Source organism: Ascaphus truei, chromosome 3, assembly GCF_040206685.1.
Source record: "Ascaphus truei isolate aAscTru1 chromosome 3, aAscTru1.hap1, whole genome shotgun sequence".
NCBI classification, from domain to species: domain Eukaryota; kingdom Metazoa; phylum Chordata; class Amphibia; order Anura; family Ascaphidae; genus Ascaphus; species Ascaphus truei.
This window is the reverse complement of record NC_134485.1, coordinates 358,163,713-358,182,810: the sequence shown is the minus strand read 5'-3', so window position 1 is coordinate 358,182,810 and position 19,098 is coordinate 358,163,713. Positions and strand designations below refer to the sequence as shown.

The 19,098-nt window shown below is 41.8% G+C and overlaps 1 protein-coding gene across 2 annotated transcripts in view; it reads right to left on the bottom strand.

Moving 5' to 3' along the window:
• Positions 1-19,098, bottom strand: part of LHFPL6 (LHFPL tetraspan subfamily member 6) — a 230,024-nt gene that overhangs the window by 171,778 nt on the left and 39,148 nt on the right. The gene's annotated exons all lie outside the window — the stretch shown is intronic.

Here is a 19,098-nt window from a genome sequence, read left to right as displayed (position 1 = left end):
ACAGTACATAGAGATTTGCACTTGACTTTAGATCCAGAGGATTGGAGTGGGATTTGGGTGGATGTCACCATGAGTTCAATATGTACAGTACCACTGTTAAGATGAACGGTCCTAGACTTTCTACCTGACTCCAATGCATCTTAACATCTGATTTATGTTTCAAAGACTGAGGTCAGGTTGGTTTATTTATACACAGTACAACAAATTAGTTAGCTACACCTCCACATATATCACTAGTTTTCTGTATTTTTCTCCCCCTATATTAAGTGTTAACAAAAGAGTTAATTCCCGCATTAAATTTAACGTCGTTGAGGTGTTGCCCACCTCTTTTTCATATAAATGTAATGGCAGGCCGTCATTACCTTACCACGGCACTTAACACCTCGTTAATGAGCTTCGAAGGTCCCCGTTATCACTATATATATATATATATATATATATATATATATATATATATATATATATATATATATATCCCCCTCTAATGTCAACAAATATGGCAATCAAGGATCTCTTTTCTAATCAGGACAATACTTTCCAGACTGTATTCTGCCCTGGTGCATTACTATACTTTTTTTGAACTGAGCTGTGGTTTCAGTACTCTAATACAGGGGTGCGCAAACTCTTCTCCCTGCGCCACCCTTCCTGCTCTCAACCCCTGCACGGCTCCGGTGTCAAATGACACAGCGGGGTCATGTAATGCCACGTTGCCATGACAACAAGATGTCACGTGACCTCGCTGCTTCATTTGACGCGGGTTGCTATGGCGAAGCATCGCTGGAAATTTAGGGTAAGTAAAGTTACAGAGGCCTCGAACGATCCCCAGCATTTAATTTAAATGCCTTCTGGGAAGCGCGGGGCCACTGTAAGCGGCGCGCCCCCCATTTCGCGCACTTCTGCTCTAATACACTCCTCTAGTTTGATTATATCCTTCCTTGTTGCATTCCCTAACCAGACAATATTCTATTATATGCTCAGTCCGATGCGGTTGGTTATTCCTAAAATTTGCAGAGGCTGGGATGCGCTGTTGATAGAGGTGTAAACCACTATTTCAGAATATGGGGGAAAAAATTATCTCTGGCAACAATTTCTCAAGAGTAATTATGTTTACCTTACTTAAAAATATGATTAGGATAACATAGCAGAGAAATTGAAACTCAAACAGAAACTCCCAATATAGTTAAGTTTCTGTGTAATAATGAATAATCCCCAAAAAGTCAAGTGAGATGATTTTAGTAATAAACTAAACAACCTTTTCCAACATTTTGTACCATATTCCTCATAAATTCAATCATACAGTATGTGGGAAAAAGATGCTTAGATTGTCACTATGGCTTTATATTGTTTCAAGAAAATCACATACTATACATTTCTAAGATTTGAAAACTTTCCCCAGAGCTATCCAAGAAGCTACTGTAAAAAAGCAAAAAATGTGATATTTACACAGTAACACGTTAACCCCGCAAAACATATTTAGCATTCCATCTGGTCACAGTCAGTGGGTAGCAATGTTCTAGCGTGATTAAAGTGTGCTAATTCTATTTAGTTTGATATTTGTTTTAAAAAAAAATCTTAAGTGTGTATTTTAACCCATTTGCTGATGTACTGTACATCTTTTATATATTGTTTCAAAAATAGTTTTTTTTCATTATCATTAGCAAATATATATGTGTATATGAATTGAGGTTCAAATAAAATTGGACAACTTTTGAGCATATAACACTAACAAATAGTCAATATTATTCTTATACAATATAATTCCTCTTTCGCGGGAGCATGGACCCTGGGTAATCACCTAGTGTAAATCGATTCTCTTCAAAACATGAGGGGTTTATTTATTTTTTATTTTTTCCAGGGGTCTTGTAAATCGATTTTTTTCGAAACGTGAGAACTAGTGGTGGTGGTTTTAAGTGGTGTTCTAGTGTGCGTTGTACACTCCTTTGAACTTCTCTGTTCAAAATAGTTAACACAGAATATAGGTGACTTTTGGATACAAAACTCTAGCTCCTAGTGTAAGACTGTTGCAATCTTTTTCAAGCTGGCCTGATGACAGCCAGTCTGCAATGACAACATTCAAAATAAGAAGCCAAAGATAAACAAAGATATGAGCGGGAAAGATCTGAAATTGCGAGATTTCCCACATCAGGACCAATGCTGACCATTATTTACTTTGACAATGTACTCGGTAATGTGTGATTATCATCGTTTTTTGGTCCAACTCATATTAATCCAAACTTAAGAAAATGTATGTACAGTAAAAGACACAAAAGTTGTAGAATTTTAATTTTAAAAGACACAGTGAAATGAAGGATTAGAGGTTTGTCTGTTTGTCAATATCAGTTCCATTCTTATATGCAAAATTCAAGCTATATGAGTTTTTTTAATTTGACTATCTGGATCCGTTTCTAACATATTAAAATCAAGTAGCAACACTTTCATTATTTCTGATTCTAATGACAAATCAGTGTATCACAATGTTAAACCCTTTCACTGCCAGACAAACCTGCAACAGCTTGCACAGCAATTGTTTTGCAAAGGGGTCAAGTTAAGATTTAGGTGAGAACTAAATATATTTAATGACAAAAAACGGAAATATTTGGTGTTTTTTCCCCTCATTTTTTTTGTCTGTACTCTTATTATTTAATGAAATCACATGTTTTTCCTTTGACAATGCGCTCAGTTCAGAGAGATACCTTTTGTTCTTAATAACGGTTATTCACTATTCCTCCGCAAACCTCCCCCTTATATAATAGAAATATTTTTTACAATTCCCATTCGTATTTTACTGCACTCAATTCTAAACAGAATATGTATAAAGTAGAGATGTGTAAAGTAGTCCCACTTCATTAAAGATGGGCAAATAAATTAAGAAATCTGGTCAAAGGTAAAGAGTTCCAACTGTTTTTTTTAAGTTTGTTTCCCTGAGTGTTTACCACCTTTTTGAGTTATGCAAAGTGCATAACAAAACGAGTGTAGTGAGAGCGGCAACATTTGCAATGTTTTCACCAACCCTAAATGTCTCAAATTCAAAAGCTAGATAGTAGATATTCAGAAAGAAGACACAAGAACATAAACATATATTAAATGCAGTTCTAAAGAAGCCTGCAATTTCATTTAAAGCAGCACTCCAGGTTGCAGTTTATGTATTGTTTTTTTTTAGTTATAGGATTGAAGCAGGGGGTCTCCAGACCTGAACTGCGTTCATTTCAGCTAGGGGGACCCCCTGCTTCCCGAGATACTTACCTCCATAGGGGGTGACGGTATCAATGCAGGTAGCAACTCAGATGGGGCTTGTTGGGGCTAACAATGGCAGCTTAAATCTCACACTTCTTGTGGGCCATTAGCAAAGCTGTGACGTCATCCCTTCCTATTGGCCACATGACGAGGGACAGGAAGGAGACACTGACATCCCCTACGGAGTTATGTAGATCGGGAAGCAGAGGGTCCCCGTAACTGAAATTAGCGTAGTTCAGCTCCTGAGACCCCCGGCTTCCAACCTATAACTAATAGATACATAAAACTATCACAATAAATAAATTGTAAACAATGACCCTGAAAATAGGTCATATAACTAGCTGGCTGCAGCATGAGATGGTTATATCAGTTTTTTTTGAAGCATACAAGCTGCAGCTCAAGTGCTTCTGCAACAAATATTACAACTTATGATTAAAAATTGTCGCTGAGTAAATCAAGGACTGATCTCATCAGTGAAGAATGGTGTGTTTACTGAAAGCTTCTCAATTTCCACCCAAAAATATGAATATGGAACATATCGAAGTCTCACAAATCACGGTGGTAAAAATAACATTGCCCTGAGTCTCATTATATGAAATATTTTCCAAATAGTACTTTGGCTGCATCTTTAGGGGATATTCTAGTAGTGGCGAGGGGGGGGGGGGGAAAGAGAGGGGGAGGAGGAGGATTTCAATTTCCTCCTCTTGCTCAGAGTTAAGCCAAGGCAAACTCTCAGCTACCAGAATATCCCTCTAAAAGGTGCAGCCAAAATACTAGAAGCAGTTGCTTTCATATAATGAGACGCTGGGTAATATTATTTTTACCATCGTGATTTGTGAGACTTCGATATGATCTTCACAGATGAGATCAGTCCTTGATCCCCATCACCACCACCACGCAAAAGCCTTATTTCAAACTCTGGAGAGAAGTCGCAACACCTATCTCACCTCTTTGAGATGACGAGAGAATAAAATGTGCACCGCCTCCACTTTTTGGAGCTACTAGAATTCAGCTAGTTGTGAATTTGCTCATTCTGCCCGGATTTGCAGACGGAGTAAAACCGCTTCTCCAAAGCTTTTTCCGCACAGTTTAGACATGCGAGAAGGGCTTGGAGAATGCAAAGCATGCCAATCCGATCGGAGAGGGCTCTTTCCACACGGATTTGAACTACTCACAGCTAGTAAAATATTCCCCTTTGCTTTTACATACAGATAAGACATTATTTTCTGGTATTTCTTTGGGGGGGGGGTAGATTGGGGTAAACTCTTCTTTTTGGAGATGTTTGAAATGTTTAATCCAAGTTTATGAATCATGCAAAATTGGAAAAATCTTTTGTCTCTCCAAAATTTCACAACACTGAGTTATCCAGACCCTGAAATATGGCTTTTTCTGGAGAGGAGAAAAAGAGGAATAGAGAGATAATGAAAGAGGAAAAAGAGTTTATTTTTCAGGTATCTCTCCATGTATAGAGCTATATGTAAGCAGGGTTGCCACCTTCTACTGAAGGTTACTTGATGGCGTGGTGCAGCGGTGTCTCCCGGCATCTTGATGCAATTCTCCCTCCAACTGCAGTGAACATGGCTCAAACAAAACAAAAAAGAAGGGCGCAAGTGATGCAAATGAATACTTTATAAAAAGAAAGAAGATACAATCAAAGAGATATCACGTAAATATATAAAACAAAGAACAGGATAAATTGCCTGATATAAAGTAGAAGCCCGATTTAGGGGAATATGCAGTCCCTCGTCCGTCTCCTGGAAGTTCTCCACGGGTCCCTGGGAAACTGAAGGGGAAGCTGATGCTGAAGTTTACCGCTACGCCGTCTCCCTGCTGAAGCACCAGCCTTCTGTGCGCTGGACACCGAGGGGTCTCGCTCGTAGCTGGAAGAAAAGCTGATGCTGCGGCTGGTGTGCTCCTCTCTCCCTTCACTGGAACCCGGATGTGACGTAACCTCCGCTCATATCAGGTTTGAGGTTTCTGGGAAATCCCCTGGGCTATACGCTGCGTATAGTGGACAGCAACAAGAACACAGATGTTGCATGGATCTAGGAACTAAGAGTGTACACCCTAAAGATTTGTGAGGGTCTTTCTGCACGTTCCAGTTATTCACAGACTTTGCACCGCAGCAGCGTCTGTGTTCTTGTTGCTGTCAGCTAGACGCCGCGTTGCCAAGGTCACATGTTCTGAAACTGCCTGAATCTCGGTAAGTAGAGGTTGCAAAGGCCTCGCGCGGTCACCCAACATTTAATTTAAATGCTCCATTGACTTTTTAGTCTCTATCTGTTGAGATATTATTCAATAAGTTTAGTTCTTGTATTATTAGACATTATTTCAAGGTGTTGACTCTCCATTAGTTATTTATATTGTCTGCCTTGAGTAAGGGTTTATTATGTGCTTCATGTCATACATTGTGGTATGTCATCTCAGTGTCATTACACTTTGACAAGCACGTAGATCCAGTATAACAACTAGGGAGAACATATACCCCGTGCTCAAATTTACTCCCTCCACCCTCCCCCGCACCCCTCCCTGTTGCTCCCTTTCTTTGGGTACAGTTTTGTCCCACCACTGTGCATTTACACTGATCACTTAAGGGTATAGTTTCTGAGCGCTCAACCACTTATGTTTTGTTTGTTTTCTTGTTCAGTGAACATGGCTGCCTGGCAACCGGATGCTACGTGACATCATGACACTACGCTGCGCCGCCATGACAAGGTGACACAGTGTAGTGTCATGACGTCACGTAGCATCCGGTTGCCATGGCAACGCAGCGTCATTTGATGCCGCACAGCCATGTTCACTGCAGTTGGAGGGGGAATTACAGGAGAATGCCGGAGTCGCTGCCGCCGCACCACACCGCACCCCGCGGTCACCCTGAGATTGACAGCGGCAACCCGCAGCCCGAAGGTAAGAGCCCAAAACCTGGAGTCTCCGGATCAAACCCGGAGAAGCGGCAACCCTGTAAATGTAAGGTATATACTGAAAGCCTCTCACTGTCTCTCTCCCTCTCTCATATCTCTACTCCTTTTATTTCATACCACGTTTGAAAGACTAAGGCAGAAGAAAGAACAAAACAGAAAGATTATATAACAGTGTTTTTTTTCCACTCTATTTTTCTGAGCTATAAAGTGGCAACATAAAGATTAAGCGGCTGGAAATCCATAACATGATATTTCGCAGTGCCCTTTTCAAATAGAGTGCCAAAACTCATGAGTAAGATCTTGTTATCCATGATCTCGTAACACATTTATGGTTATGATATTGGAGCTCAACATCTGTACATCTGTACGCACTCTATAAGGTCCAGCAAAATAAAATAAAAATTAAAAACCCTAACACTAAGAAAAATGACGGTCCAAACAAGAATTGATACTTCCCATTATAATATATGGCTCCTCCCATCACATTATGTTACTCCCCATATCGTACACTGACACAAATGAGACACACGTGAGTATTTTGCTGTACCATGTTTTGTAGATGTAACCAGGTCCCCTCCGGTCCCCAGTTTTATTACTGTTCACCCCTTACCTCCGCTGACGCGAGGGAGGTTGCGGGGAGGTGTTAGTGGCGACAAGCTCGCCAGAGGCTCCGGCGGCCCTCTCTGCAGGGCGCCGCCATCTTGCGTAGGGTTCGCGCATGCGCAGTGGAGTGCCAGAAGTCGCGGCGGCCATTACAAGGTTTGCGCATGCGCAGAAGGAGTTACGGCAGCTATTACCAAGTCGCGTATGTGCTGCAAACTAGGCGCACGCGGTGGCAATAGGGAAAGGCTCTGCAAGGGACTACAGCTCCCTGCAGCCACAGGGGCTGCTAACTACATGTCGCACGAGAGCCAATAGGGCTGGAGTATTCCCCTGCAGGGAGTAGTTACATTTGGCGCGCTCAGGCCAGATAGGCAGTCGGAGCTGGGACACAGATAGGGGAGGTTGTAGCTGCAGGGCGTCTGTAGCCCCTGCACTAGGCCAGACATCCTCCTAGGCCCCAGATAGGCCCCGACTCATATGTCAAGATTGTAGCTGCTACAGGGACAGGCCCTTAGGTAGGGACACTGCCCCATTAGCTGCTTAAGTTCAAGGACACAGCTGCATCGCTGCACAGCCCTGATGATTGTGGTCTGGGACGAGATCACCCTGCAAGGTTTAGAGACTATCTTCGCGTGGGACACTCCAGCGGGATACCACCCCACACGGAGGCGGACACGACGCGGATGACATCGCTGGATCAGTGGATCCCAACGGTCTTCCAATCAGCGCGCCCAGGTGTGGACACACCCGGCAGGTACCAATACACCAAGTGCACCAACCAACAACTCAAATTAGTGGGCAGCGCTATCTCACACATTGGGGTTGGGTGTGGGACTCTTGGGACACAGTGTTGGGTTATGGCCCTGTGAGGCTTGGTGGGTAGTTGTACCATATTAGTGATCATTAGAACCGTTAAGAGTTATACCTGTACCAGTAATGGTTATTGTTATTTTACACAGAGTGTGATTATTGTTATTGGGTTCTGTGAGGGGCTCCTCCCACTACGCTGGAATCCCTCTCAGGTGGAGGCGCTGCACCGAGATGTTAATTGTATCACCCCAGGCTGTCCGTGGCGGAGGCTTAGGCTTCCTGTGAGCCAACAGGTAAAGGCAGTACCAGTTGTATCTTTATAGCGTACACCCCAATCTCACTTAGGGGGTGGGGGGTACAAGGGCTACATAGAAAAAAAGTTACACCCACTGTATCCTATTCAATCGTATTTTAAAGACAAACTTTTTTTATTGACTTTACATTCACCTATCAGAATTTTAACTGCATTTATATTCAACGTAGGAAAACATTTACAATTTTTATTTTCTCTTTTCTGCTTTTCATGTCATGGTGCAGTCAGGGAAAACTGATGGAATTGCACATCTTGACTCACCAGAGAAATCATTAGCCCAGAGCTGTGATTACTGGTAAGCCCTGCAAATCCCAATACATTATTTCTGCGAGGCATATTTCTAATTGTAATTTCTGAACAATATAATTAAGGCAGAAATAAGCTTTGCTAACAAATTACTTAGATTAATCAGGAAGACTCTTAAACCATTTTCGAATTATTTAGCACCCATTACAATCTGTGAGTATTTAAACTGGAGCTCTCCGTTCACACTAGTAAAAAAACAAGATAATATTGAAAGTTTGAAATTTCTTGAACTTCAACTTTCTGATTCTTCATGGTAAAAAAAAATATTATTATTATTATTGATGGTGGTATGAAATGTATTTATAAATACTCTATTTATGTATTGTCTCATTAATAACAAAGTTGATGACATTAATTAAAGTAACACTCCTACTTTAAAAATACTTTCCTACTCAAATCCCTAGAAAGTGTGTTTCTGTCATTTGTTAACAGAATCCCTATTTAATGAATATACAGTAACTACTTGGTAGGGATAAAGAATATTCACACACTGAAAAACAGGCAATCATAACCAAACTAATCTCTCTACATACTTCAAAGGCTATGAGATCCAGTGTGGAATGGAACTGGGACAACTTACTGGTGGAATATTCCAAGGTTTTGTAAAGGCTTTTGATACTGTTGGTCGTGTTACAGTATCTTGCTAAACAAACGTCAGTGCTCTGGAATAGAGGAACATGCTTTAAACTGGTTTCACTGCTACAGTACCTATCGGGAAGATAACAATATGTGTCTACCTTGGACTCTAACTAAAACCCCTTGGATGTCATCTGTGGGGTCCTGCAAGGCTCTTTTATGGGGACGCTACTCTTTTCAGTATTCATTAATTATCTATCTTCAGGTTGAAAGGCAGCTTAAATGCACATGTATATGAATGACACAATCTTATATGCCTACAGCCCTAGTCTCACTGACTTTGGATATGTAATTCAATCTCATTTATCAAGACTTGAGAATTCTGGATTTAAAAAAATAAACTGTTTTATACACTCACAAAACTGTAACTACGGTATTTGGGACTAAGGATAAAATGTGTAAAGCTACCAACGATGGAGCTTCATATCAGAACCAACTCTAACACCATTCTAGCCCATGTTACTAGTTTAAAATATCTGGGCATATGGCTTGACTATATAACAGATCTATGCTGCACACCACAAAAGAAAAATAAATTGATCTAGTCACCGGTGCTCCTGGTTCAGGGAATCCCTGTCACTATTCCAGAATCAGCAAACAAAGTTTGGGGCAAAATTGGGGCACTGCAGATTTTGCAAAAACGAATTTATTGAGCCAAATTTCCAACAATTCGGCCGATGCAAAAGCACCGATGAAACGGCAGGCCAGCTACACTTGAAAAGGGCCGTAGCATCAGCCACAACATCGGAAATTTGGCTCAATAAATCCGTTTTGCAAAATCCGTAGTGCCCTGATGTAAACTTTGTTTGCATATGGCTTGATTCCCATTTAACATTTGGGCTGCATATTGATAATCTGACATCCAACACCTAAGCCAAACTTGGTGTACTATATAGGAACAAATCCTCCTTAAGCCCGCTAGTCAGAAAGCACATAGCACAATATATGCTAATGCTAAGTACAATACACATCACTGTGAAATATTCCAAGAACTAGATTGGTCATCACTTGAGTCGAGATGCAAGTGCATTTATCCTGTCTTGCCTTCAAATACTTTCTGGGCAAGCTATCCGTCCATCTGAACAAGCTCCTCACCCTTACCACACGCTGCTCTTATCACCTGAGATCTGACTCCAAAAGACTACTCACTGTCCCAAGGTTCAACAACGAACCTGGTTGCTCCTCATTCTCTTACCATCAGTTTAAGTAATTTCAAGACTTCCGCTGTCTCACATTTTAACCTTGTGTCTAACTGTTGCATACGCACATAATCATATTATGTCTAACTTTCCATGAAATCTCTGTGAATTGAATGTAACCATGAATTGTCACCATAACTCTGTGCCCAGGACATACTTGAAAACGAGAGGTAACTCTTCATCTATTATTTCCTGTTACTGTAGAACATTTTCTAAATAAATAAAGGCTGTTCGTTTTTCTCAATAATTCTGTCTCTCTACACAAACATAGCTTTCTAATGGAACCAAAACAACTCTAAAGATACCATACATCTCAGTTTTTTTACCTTGATGTGATAGTTATGAAAAGGGCATCAAGATTACGAACAAAACTAGGGGAGGCTGGACTATTATACAGAACCAAGCAGATCACAGGATGCTTAATTTACAACAAGATTCTTATGAGGTCTTCACGTGTCTCTACAACCATGTACATTATTCATTAAATTGCAATAGGGCTCATCGAGGAACTAACAAATGGAAACTGATTAAGTCAATCGGAGTTTTCGTGGTAAAGCACCTGACTCAACAGTACCCAAAGGACAATGTCCAAGGGATCGGGGACAAGAGAAAGTAAATAGGTGAGTTTGAGAAGGATGCAAATAGGAGGAGTGTTATATATAACTACATCTTACTGGGACAGAATGGGCAAAAATGTAAGGAACGTACATTTATTTTATAGAAGCAGTGTATTTATTTTAGACTGCAATATGGTTGACCCTTTTCCTAAATGATTTATCTAAATACATAAATCCCCAACAAATATTTTCTGAAAATCTGCAAGGTGAAAATTAAGAATTTCTCATAATGTCACAGTAGGTCAGCTGATTTAAACCCCAAAAAGATCCATATCTTTTGGAGGCACAGATGACGTATTTTGTAACCTCCCCTCCTCTCCCCCCCCCCTCCTAGCCCCTTGTCAATAAGATTACTTTATCTAAATGCTAAGCAACATTATATCCAACAGATTAACAACAAGCAGCAGGCTCATTCTAAACATAGTGCTTTCTATCCAGGAAGCCAGCACGGGTGTACAGTGGGCATCACTGATAAGCAGAACATAGAAACTAAGGGAGAAATAATTTTATATTATAAACTGCATGCTCTCCTGTCCAAAATGCTTCTATTGGAAGAAATGGGTTAGGATATGTAAATATGTTCCTGTAAATCAAATATTTATTTGATAGTGCTTCTTATCAGTGGAAAATACCTAAACAGATGTTACAAAAAGGTAGCAAAAATTGCATAGTCTGGGATTGATGTGGGGGATGCGGTACAGACCGCACACCAGCTCCTAAGCAGCAGAAGCCCAGACAGCACAGAGGTCAAGCCTGGAGAGCGAGCAGCATGGGTGAGTAACACGATGGAGGGGGCGGAGGCCGGACAGGAGAGGCTTGGTCTGGACTGGGGAAGTTGCTGGATTATACTACAAAAGGGACATAAGTCTGGAGGGGGCCTAGGTGTTAAGGGTTCTATGCCACTAGCGGCGAGTCCGGTCAAACTGGGGGTCCCACTCAGAGACATCTGTGGTGATAGCATGCAAAGATGATGCTTGTAGAGCATTAGACAGAGTCCTGGGCTGTCCCTTATCTGTAACCTAGCTGGTAAGGTTTCTCCTCGGATGCTGGACGCTGCCCTGGTGTTTTCTTTCAAGAACATGTATGGATGTCTAGGCAATGTTTAGAGGACTGCTTAGAAATGCTTAGATCTACATTACGAGTGTACTGAAACTCAGCTGGGATGTAACAGGAGATAGGGACAGAGGCCTCTCACGACTAGTGACCCTAGTCAGTGACCCTAGCCAGCAGGCTCCTAAGGAGCCTGCTGGCGCAAGAAAGAAAGCTACCTTGCATAGTACGTTGAGTTATACTTACAGACACATAGCTAGAGAAGTAGGTGAGAGAGGTAGTATGCCACATTAGTTGTTAATTTGACAGTAATAGAATAGAGACTGCACGTTACAGTTTACTGTCAAGTATGGGTAGTCTGGGGTTCAGTGAGCCCAGCTTATTTCTATAGGGGTCTTAGTTTCTCACATAGACAAGGCTCAGACATAAGCTCATAAGGAAATCCCAGGGGAATGAGCTACAGGTGCCATGCTGGACTCAGTTATTAATGGGTTTGAGTATGTTTATTCTGCCATTACGAAATGCTGTATTATGTATTTATGTTAATTGTTTACAAAAGCGTCGGGGGTGGAGCTACCTTGGTTGCGTGCCCGCGCCTCGAGATGAGTGACTTGGAGTTTATCCATGCTCACGATCAAGTCCCTTGGGTTTCTGGGATCCGAGATTTCCCAGATCGCTGGATACCTCTTTTGGGTAGTCCGGTTGACAGACCCATCCCAAGGGCAAGAGAACCAGATTCATCCTTGACCAAATCTGGTTCTCAACATTGGTCCCTTTTTTCTTTGCCTTCCTTCTGCCTATCCCAAAGTTTGGTCCTCCCCCTACTGGTGGTCCCATGAGGATCAGGCTCAAATATACAAAGTATCACTTTCGGCATCTCCAGGTGCTGGGCTCCCCGTGCAGTCTAGGCTTTCAGCCCATATATGTGTAAGGAATCCACACCTCAGTTTACTGCTTACCTTGCCTTACAGACCTGTGCAGTCCTGGAACACTCCCCCTGGTATCTACTGCAGCTGTGCAAGCTATCACTGCAACCTAGCCTTGTACTCACTCATTGGAGCAGTGCCCTCACACCCTCCTCTGGGGATTGGCCCGCTTGCCTTTAAGTAGTGCATCCCCACAATCCTTCTCCTCCAAGCATAATCCTTCTTGGATGTTCTGTGTTTGCCCCAGCCACCTGTCTTGGCCACCTTGTCGCTGTTTCTTGTCCTTTGTTCCTAGCCCATGTTCCTGGTTCCTGTGCTGAAGCGTTGGATCTCCAGCATAACTTCAGCTTCCTGTTTCCTGAGGCCTGCTGCCCTTCCCATAGCAGAGGCCTGTCTCTGGTTTCTGGGGCCTGCTGCTCTCTCTCCATTGCAGAGGCCGTGTTCTGGTTCCTGTGCTGAACCGGTGGATCTCCAGCATAACTTCAGCTTCCTGTTTCCTGAGGCCTGCTGCCCTTCCCATAGCAGAGGCCTGCCTCTGGTTCCTGGGGCCTGCTGTTCTCTCTCCATTGCAGAGGCCGTGTCCTGGTTCTTGTGCTGAAGCGATGGATATCCAGCGTAACTTCAGCTCCCTGTTTCCTGAGGCCTGCTGCCCTTCCCATAGCAGAGGCCTGTCGCTGAGTCCTGAGTTCTGTAGCTCTCTCTCTCCCCGCACAGGCTCGTTTTGGACTCCTACACTGAAGCATTCGTTTACCAGTGCTGTCTGGCGGTGTGCACACTCCGGTCAGCCTTCTCCTTCCTGAGACCAGCGCCATGGGCCGTGGATGCCACTCGTACAAACCCCGTTCCCGACCTGCAGCAATTTTGCTGAAGCAGGAAGACCTTCTTGATCTCCTGTTGCCGACTCCCTGCTTGGAATACGTTTACCCTGATGTCTCCTATCCTGATCCTGGCTCGTCCACTGACTATGCTGCTCTCTCCAGTCCCGACCCTGCTATGTACGACTACGAACTGCGCAATCCGGATCAGCCTGCGCGGTCTAAGGTCGGTGCTTATACAACCCCACCTCAGCCACGCGGTCCGACCCTGGTTTGTGGCGAGCACAACCGTGACAATATGTAACAGTTAGTAAGAAAGGCTCAAATGTCGGTGACTGTAATCTCTCATAACGTGAAGGGCCTAAACAGCCCCAGTAAACATTGTACAGCGTTGGCAGATGACAAAAGAAAACACGAAGGTATAGTTATGCTAAAAGAGACACACTTCAGTAAAAAAGTTACCCTAAATACGTAGACAAACATTTCAGACAATTCTTTCAATCCTCCGCTAACGACAAGAAAAGAGGAGTGGCGATACTTTTACATAATAGATTCCCATTTGTGGTAGACCAGACTAGAAAAGATAGTGAGGGTAGGTACCTGATACTCGTGGAAACGGTCAATGGCCAACTTATAACAATAGCCACCATTTACGCCCCCTGTTAGCAGGACCCTCTTCCTTTACGTCATTCTTTAATATGCTGAATAAAATGGCAAAAGGATTTATAATACTAGCAGGCAACTTTAATTTGGCCCTGAATCCAAAGTTAGACCGATCAGATCTCCACAAAGATAACAGCAGGGATAGCTCAGCCACACTACTCAAAGGCCTGAGGGAAAACCAGTTAGTGGACATATGGAGGGAACTCCACCCTTCCGAAAGGGATTACACCTTCTTCTAACCCCTCATACAAGCTATAGCAGAATCGATTACTTCTTTATATCAAGCAGATCTCCCACGCTGGGATCCATGATAGTTCATGGTCAGATCATGCATCAATTGAGCTAATGGGCGCCCAAATTAACCTAGACAGACCGGGAGCAAACTGGAAACTCAAAGAATCTATTTTAAAAATACCAGAAATCTTTCAATTAATTAGTTAAGAGATAGATCAATTTTTTAGATTAAATAACGGAGGCGTTGGATCTCAGACGACGCTATGGGAAGCTCACAAGGCAACACTAAGAGGTTCACTGATCATTATAGCAGCCAAAAGAAAATGTGAGAGGAGCTCAAAAATAGTCAGCCTACAGGCCAAACTGAAAGAACTCTCCAATAAACATAAATGAGGGGTTAACCCAGAAACTCTTAACAAACTAAAAAAGACCAAAATTGAATTAAACTCACTCCTAAACTTTCAGGCTAATAATTCATTGTATTGGTCAAGGAAGATGTTTTTCGAGAAAGAAAACAAGCCAGATACCCGGCTAGCAAATAAACTGAGGAATAGATACCCAAATTACAAAATTCAGGCATTAAGACTAAAATCTGGGGCCACCACCGCTAACCCAAAATTAATAGTGTTGGAATTTAAAAGGTTCTATGAGGACCTATATAATGGAGAGAAAGTGGCACATAGCGACAACACAAAACGGGCTCTGAAAGATTTTCTGACAAGCTAAAACCTGCCAAGATTGAACACATTGGAGAGGGAGATATTGGGGAAAAATTTCACATTGGAAGAACTAACACAGTTGATTAAACACCTAAAGCAATCTAAGACCCTGGGCCCAGATGGATTCTCCAACCTGTACTACTAGAACTTCTTGCCCCATGCCTTCTCCGGATGTTTAATGCAGTGTTAGCGGGATCTTCATTCCCGGAACACATGCTCCAGGTGCCCATCTCCTTAATCTATAAGAAGGTTATGGTACAAAGTGTAGACGCAGAAAAGGCATTTGACAGGATTGACTGGTCATACCTAAAAGCCACGCTTGGAGCATTTGGTTTTGAGGATAGAATATTGAAAGCAATTCTAGCAGCGAAGGTAATCCATCAGGATTTCCCATCAGATCTTTTTCAAATCAAAAGTGGCACGAGGCAAGGGTGTCCTCTATCACTCCTCCTGTTTGCCTTATATATAGAGCCCAGATACGTAACTAGCCAGACATATCGGGAATTGATATTAACCTTCAATCACACAAAGTTGCCCTATATGCAGATGACGTCTTTCTGACATTATCTAAACCCCTCACTTCCTTGCCAAATCTGTTCGACATGTTAGGGAAATTCAATAGAATATCAAAACTTTAAGATTGACCAAACTAAATCAGAAGCGCTGAACATAAATATTCCAAAGGAGATGGAAAAATTAACTTTAATTTTAATTGGCAACACAAAGATATGAAATACCTTGGGATACACATCACCAAAGACTTTAAGAATCTTTATAAGGCAAACTACCCAAAACTACTACAAATGTTGAGAGAGGACATTAGGTCTACCTACAATATCTCCTGGATTGGGAAAATCTATAGCATTAAAATAAACCTACTCCCACGCATCCTCTATTTATTCCAGACTCTACCGGTGCCACTGTGACTGAAGAACATACTCTATCTTCAGTCTGTAATCTTCAAGTTCATATGGGGAAGTAAAAAAACGAGAGTGAAGGGGAAGATTTTAATGAAACCAAAGTTATCGGGGGGCTGGCAGTACCTTGCTACAAAGCGGCACAATTATGTCAAATCTCCCAATGGCAGGTAGACCCAGCATTGAAAAGATGGGAGGCAATGGAGAGAGAGGTTTTCTCCCCATTGGAGTTAAACAATTTAATCTGGCTCTCAAAAATAGCACTAAAGTCTGTTAAAATGCCGCTATCCTCAATGACCAACTCGTTGTCAATCTGGGAGGCCTACAAACTAAAATGTGCCCTGACTTCCAGAAACTCTTTGATGACTCCGTTGTGTGGCATTCCAGATTTTGCTCCAGCTATGAATAGTGCTGATATTTCAATCTGGAAACAAAAAGGCTTTGCTAGACTTAGAGATCTGGTGGCAACAACTGCATCAAATAATTTGAACAAATCAGATCTGATAAAAACATTCCCCACTCAGAATTCTTTAGAAACCTCCAGATCACAGCATTCTACAATTAACAAAACCCCCATCCCCCATTGACTACATTCGAAAAGTTCTGTCTTATAGAAACAGGCACCTGTGGACTCACATCGCAAATATATAAAGAAGTAACCTGTTCCGGCCCTGATGTGACACAAAAACTAAATTACATGACACAGTGGGAGGTGGACCTGGGAGAAGTACTGGAGGAAGAAGACTGGACTGTGATCTTCACAGCAGCGTCTAAGAGCTCGATATGCACAACGTTAAAAGAGAATGCATATAAAGTATTAATCAGATGGTATCTCAACCCACACAAACTATCTAGATTTGTGCCGGTGTACTCCCCATTGTGGCCGAGACAATATGGAGAGCCCGCTGACCTGTTGCATATGCTTTGGTCCTACCCTCAGATCGCCCTTTTATGGGAGATATTTAGAGATTGGCTCCAGAGGATTTTTGACCCCGCAATCCCAATTGACTCTTGGGTATTTCTACTAAATAGACCAACATCCGGCCTGGCCTAAGTAGAGAATAAACTGGTTGCTCATTTTGCAATGGTGACGAGATGTGAGATTGCAGGATTATGGAAACAGAAAGAAATTCCATCAATTCCTAAGACTCAGACAGAATTTGGTTTATGTGCCAGATGGAAAAATTAACGAGTTTAGTTAATGACACTGGCGTCAATTTTCTAAAAGTCTGTCTGCCATGGCTAGCACAGACAGATATCCCAGGGGTAGAGATGACCACAATTCGGCTATGATAGTTACAGATGTGTTCTCATTTGACTATGGGGAAATAATTGAGTCCAGTGAGAGAGCAGATGGTACTGATAGCAGCAGAGGATTAGGACCGTGCAGGGAGTAGACACCTGAGTATCACCCGAGTCCGAATGAATTATCATAGGTTATGATACCACAATAAGGGGATGCTAAGGAGAGGAAAGACCCCCCCTCCCTCTCCCTCTTATTTGGTCTATATTTTTCCTTAAAGTCGATGTTAAGTATGATTTCAGTTGGTTGTTAAACGAAACAATGGAGGTACGTAATGTTTTTCCTTTGCATTGAAAACCAATAAAAACTTAAGTTACAAAAAGAAATTACATAGTCTGCGAGTAAAGATTTTGGTCACCGTCTGTTTTTTGTTAACTCTTCTGTCACAGATGGAAGTAATCAAAGATAGATTTAAAAAGTCAAATATATTAAGTAATATAAAAAAAAGAATAATTCCAAATTCAAGAAAAAGGTGTGATGTTAATACCTTTTAAAATTTGACACAATGGACCATATTTGGTGCATATATGGACCAATGGACCAGCACAATGGAACATATTTTCATACCGAGCCATAATACACCTTACAGCACTGTAACATATTTTATGTTCTGTACACTTGAATAATCCATAAGGTATCTTAAGGCTTGGCACCACTTAATAAACATGTCCTAAAGTCTGTTTAATAATAGACGAGCTCTACAGTATGTGCTTTTTTCTCAATTTCACTAAGCAAGTGCAGTTGAATAGTTGATACTCTTAGCAAGTACATACTACAAAGCATATTTTATTAGATGTTATAAAACAATGATTTTTCATTCAGATGAAGAGCAGGGGCCATCATATGTACAGTATATCATTTCCTTGAATCCCACTAATATTGGACTCATTTTTAGTTAAGACCGATCAGAAAAGTTGTGCCACTGCTAAACTGTTTACCTATCATGCTCTATCAGATGCTGATGTTTACTTCTTACAAAAGATTAAAATATATTGCTAAGCAACCCACTGTGATTCATAAGTCTACATGTGCTGAGGGGCGAATGAATGTAGAATGAAATAGCACATAAATCCCATGTAAAACACCTCACTGTTGCTATGAATATAGTGACCAAGGTGTTTTAGTAGCTGGTTTCATTTTAGAGTGTCTCTTTGCGTCAATGTATCAAGGTCTTTGCTCCAAATCTTCCACCGTGTGTGTCATCTTGCGCTATAAGCAGCGTCAATGAGATGCGTCAAATTCTAGGTCTCTGTCTATTACAGTATATTGTATATGCATCAAAACAATTTGCTATGTCTCAAGTTAAGTAAATATTTCTGGCTAACAATTTATGACGCGTAGGAATATCTCTTATATTTCATGCAAATGCAATCAGAAAATGGAAAAACAAACTTTTCTATATACTTTTATTATGTTGATACATTGCCACCTCAGATCATTATAATTTGTCAATGTACTATGTACTTCACATAGTGAAATGAGTGTGGGCTGCACTGTAACGTACAGATAGGGATGATACTGGAGTTTGGATTTTTCTCTAAAGTGTGAATTCATCAGGAAAACTGCCACGATGTGGTGCAACTTTGTTTAGGACAGACATCAATTTGTCTTTCCAAGCGACAGCCACGTGACATCTGCGTCCCGTGAAGCAGTTCAGCCAATGAGGGCGAACGGCTCATGTGATGTCATGACCACACCTCCGCCACGCCTCCCCATCGCCTGAACATCTCCTGAGAAGCACAGTTCACATTTACGCAAGCGTCAAGCGTGCACCACTTGCACGCGCTCCATCGCGCGAGACAAGTATAATCTCAGCCTTACCCTTACTTGTC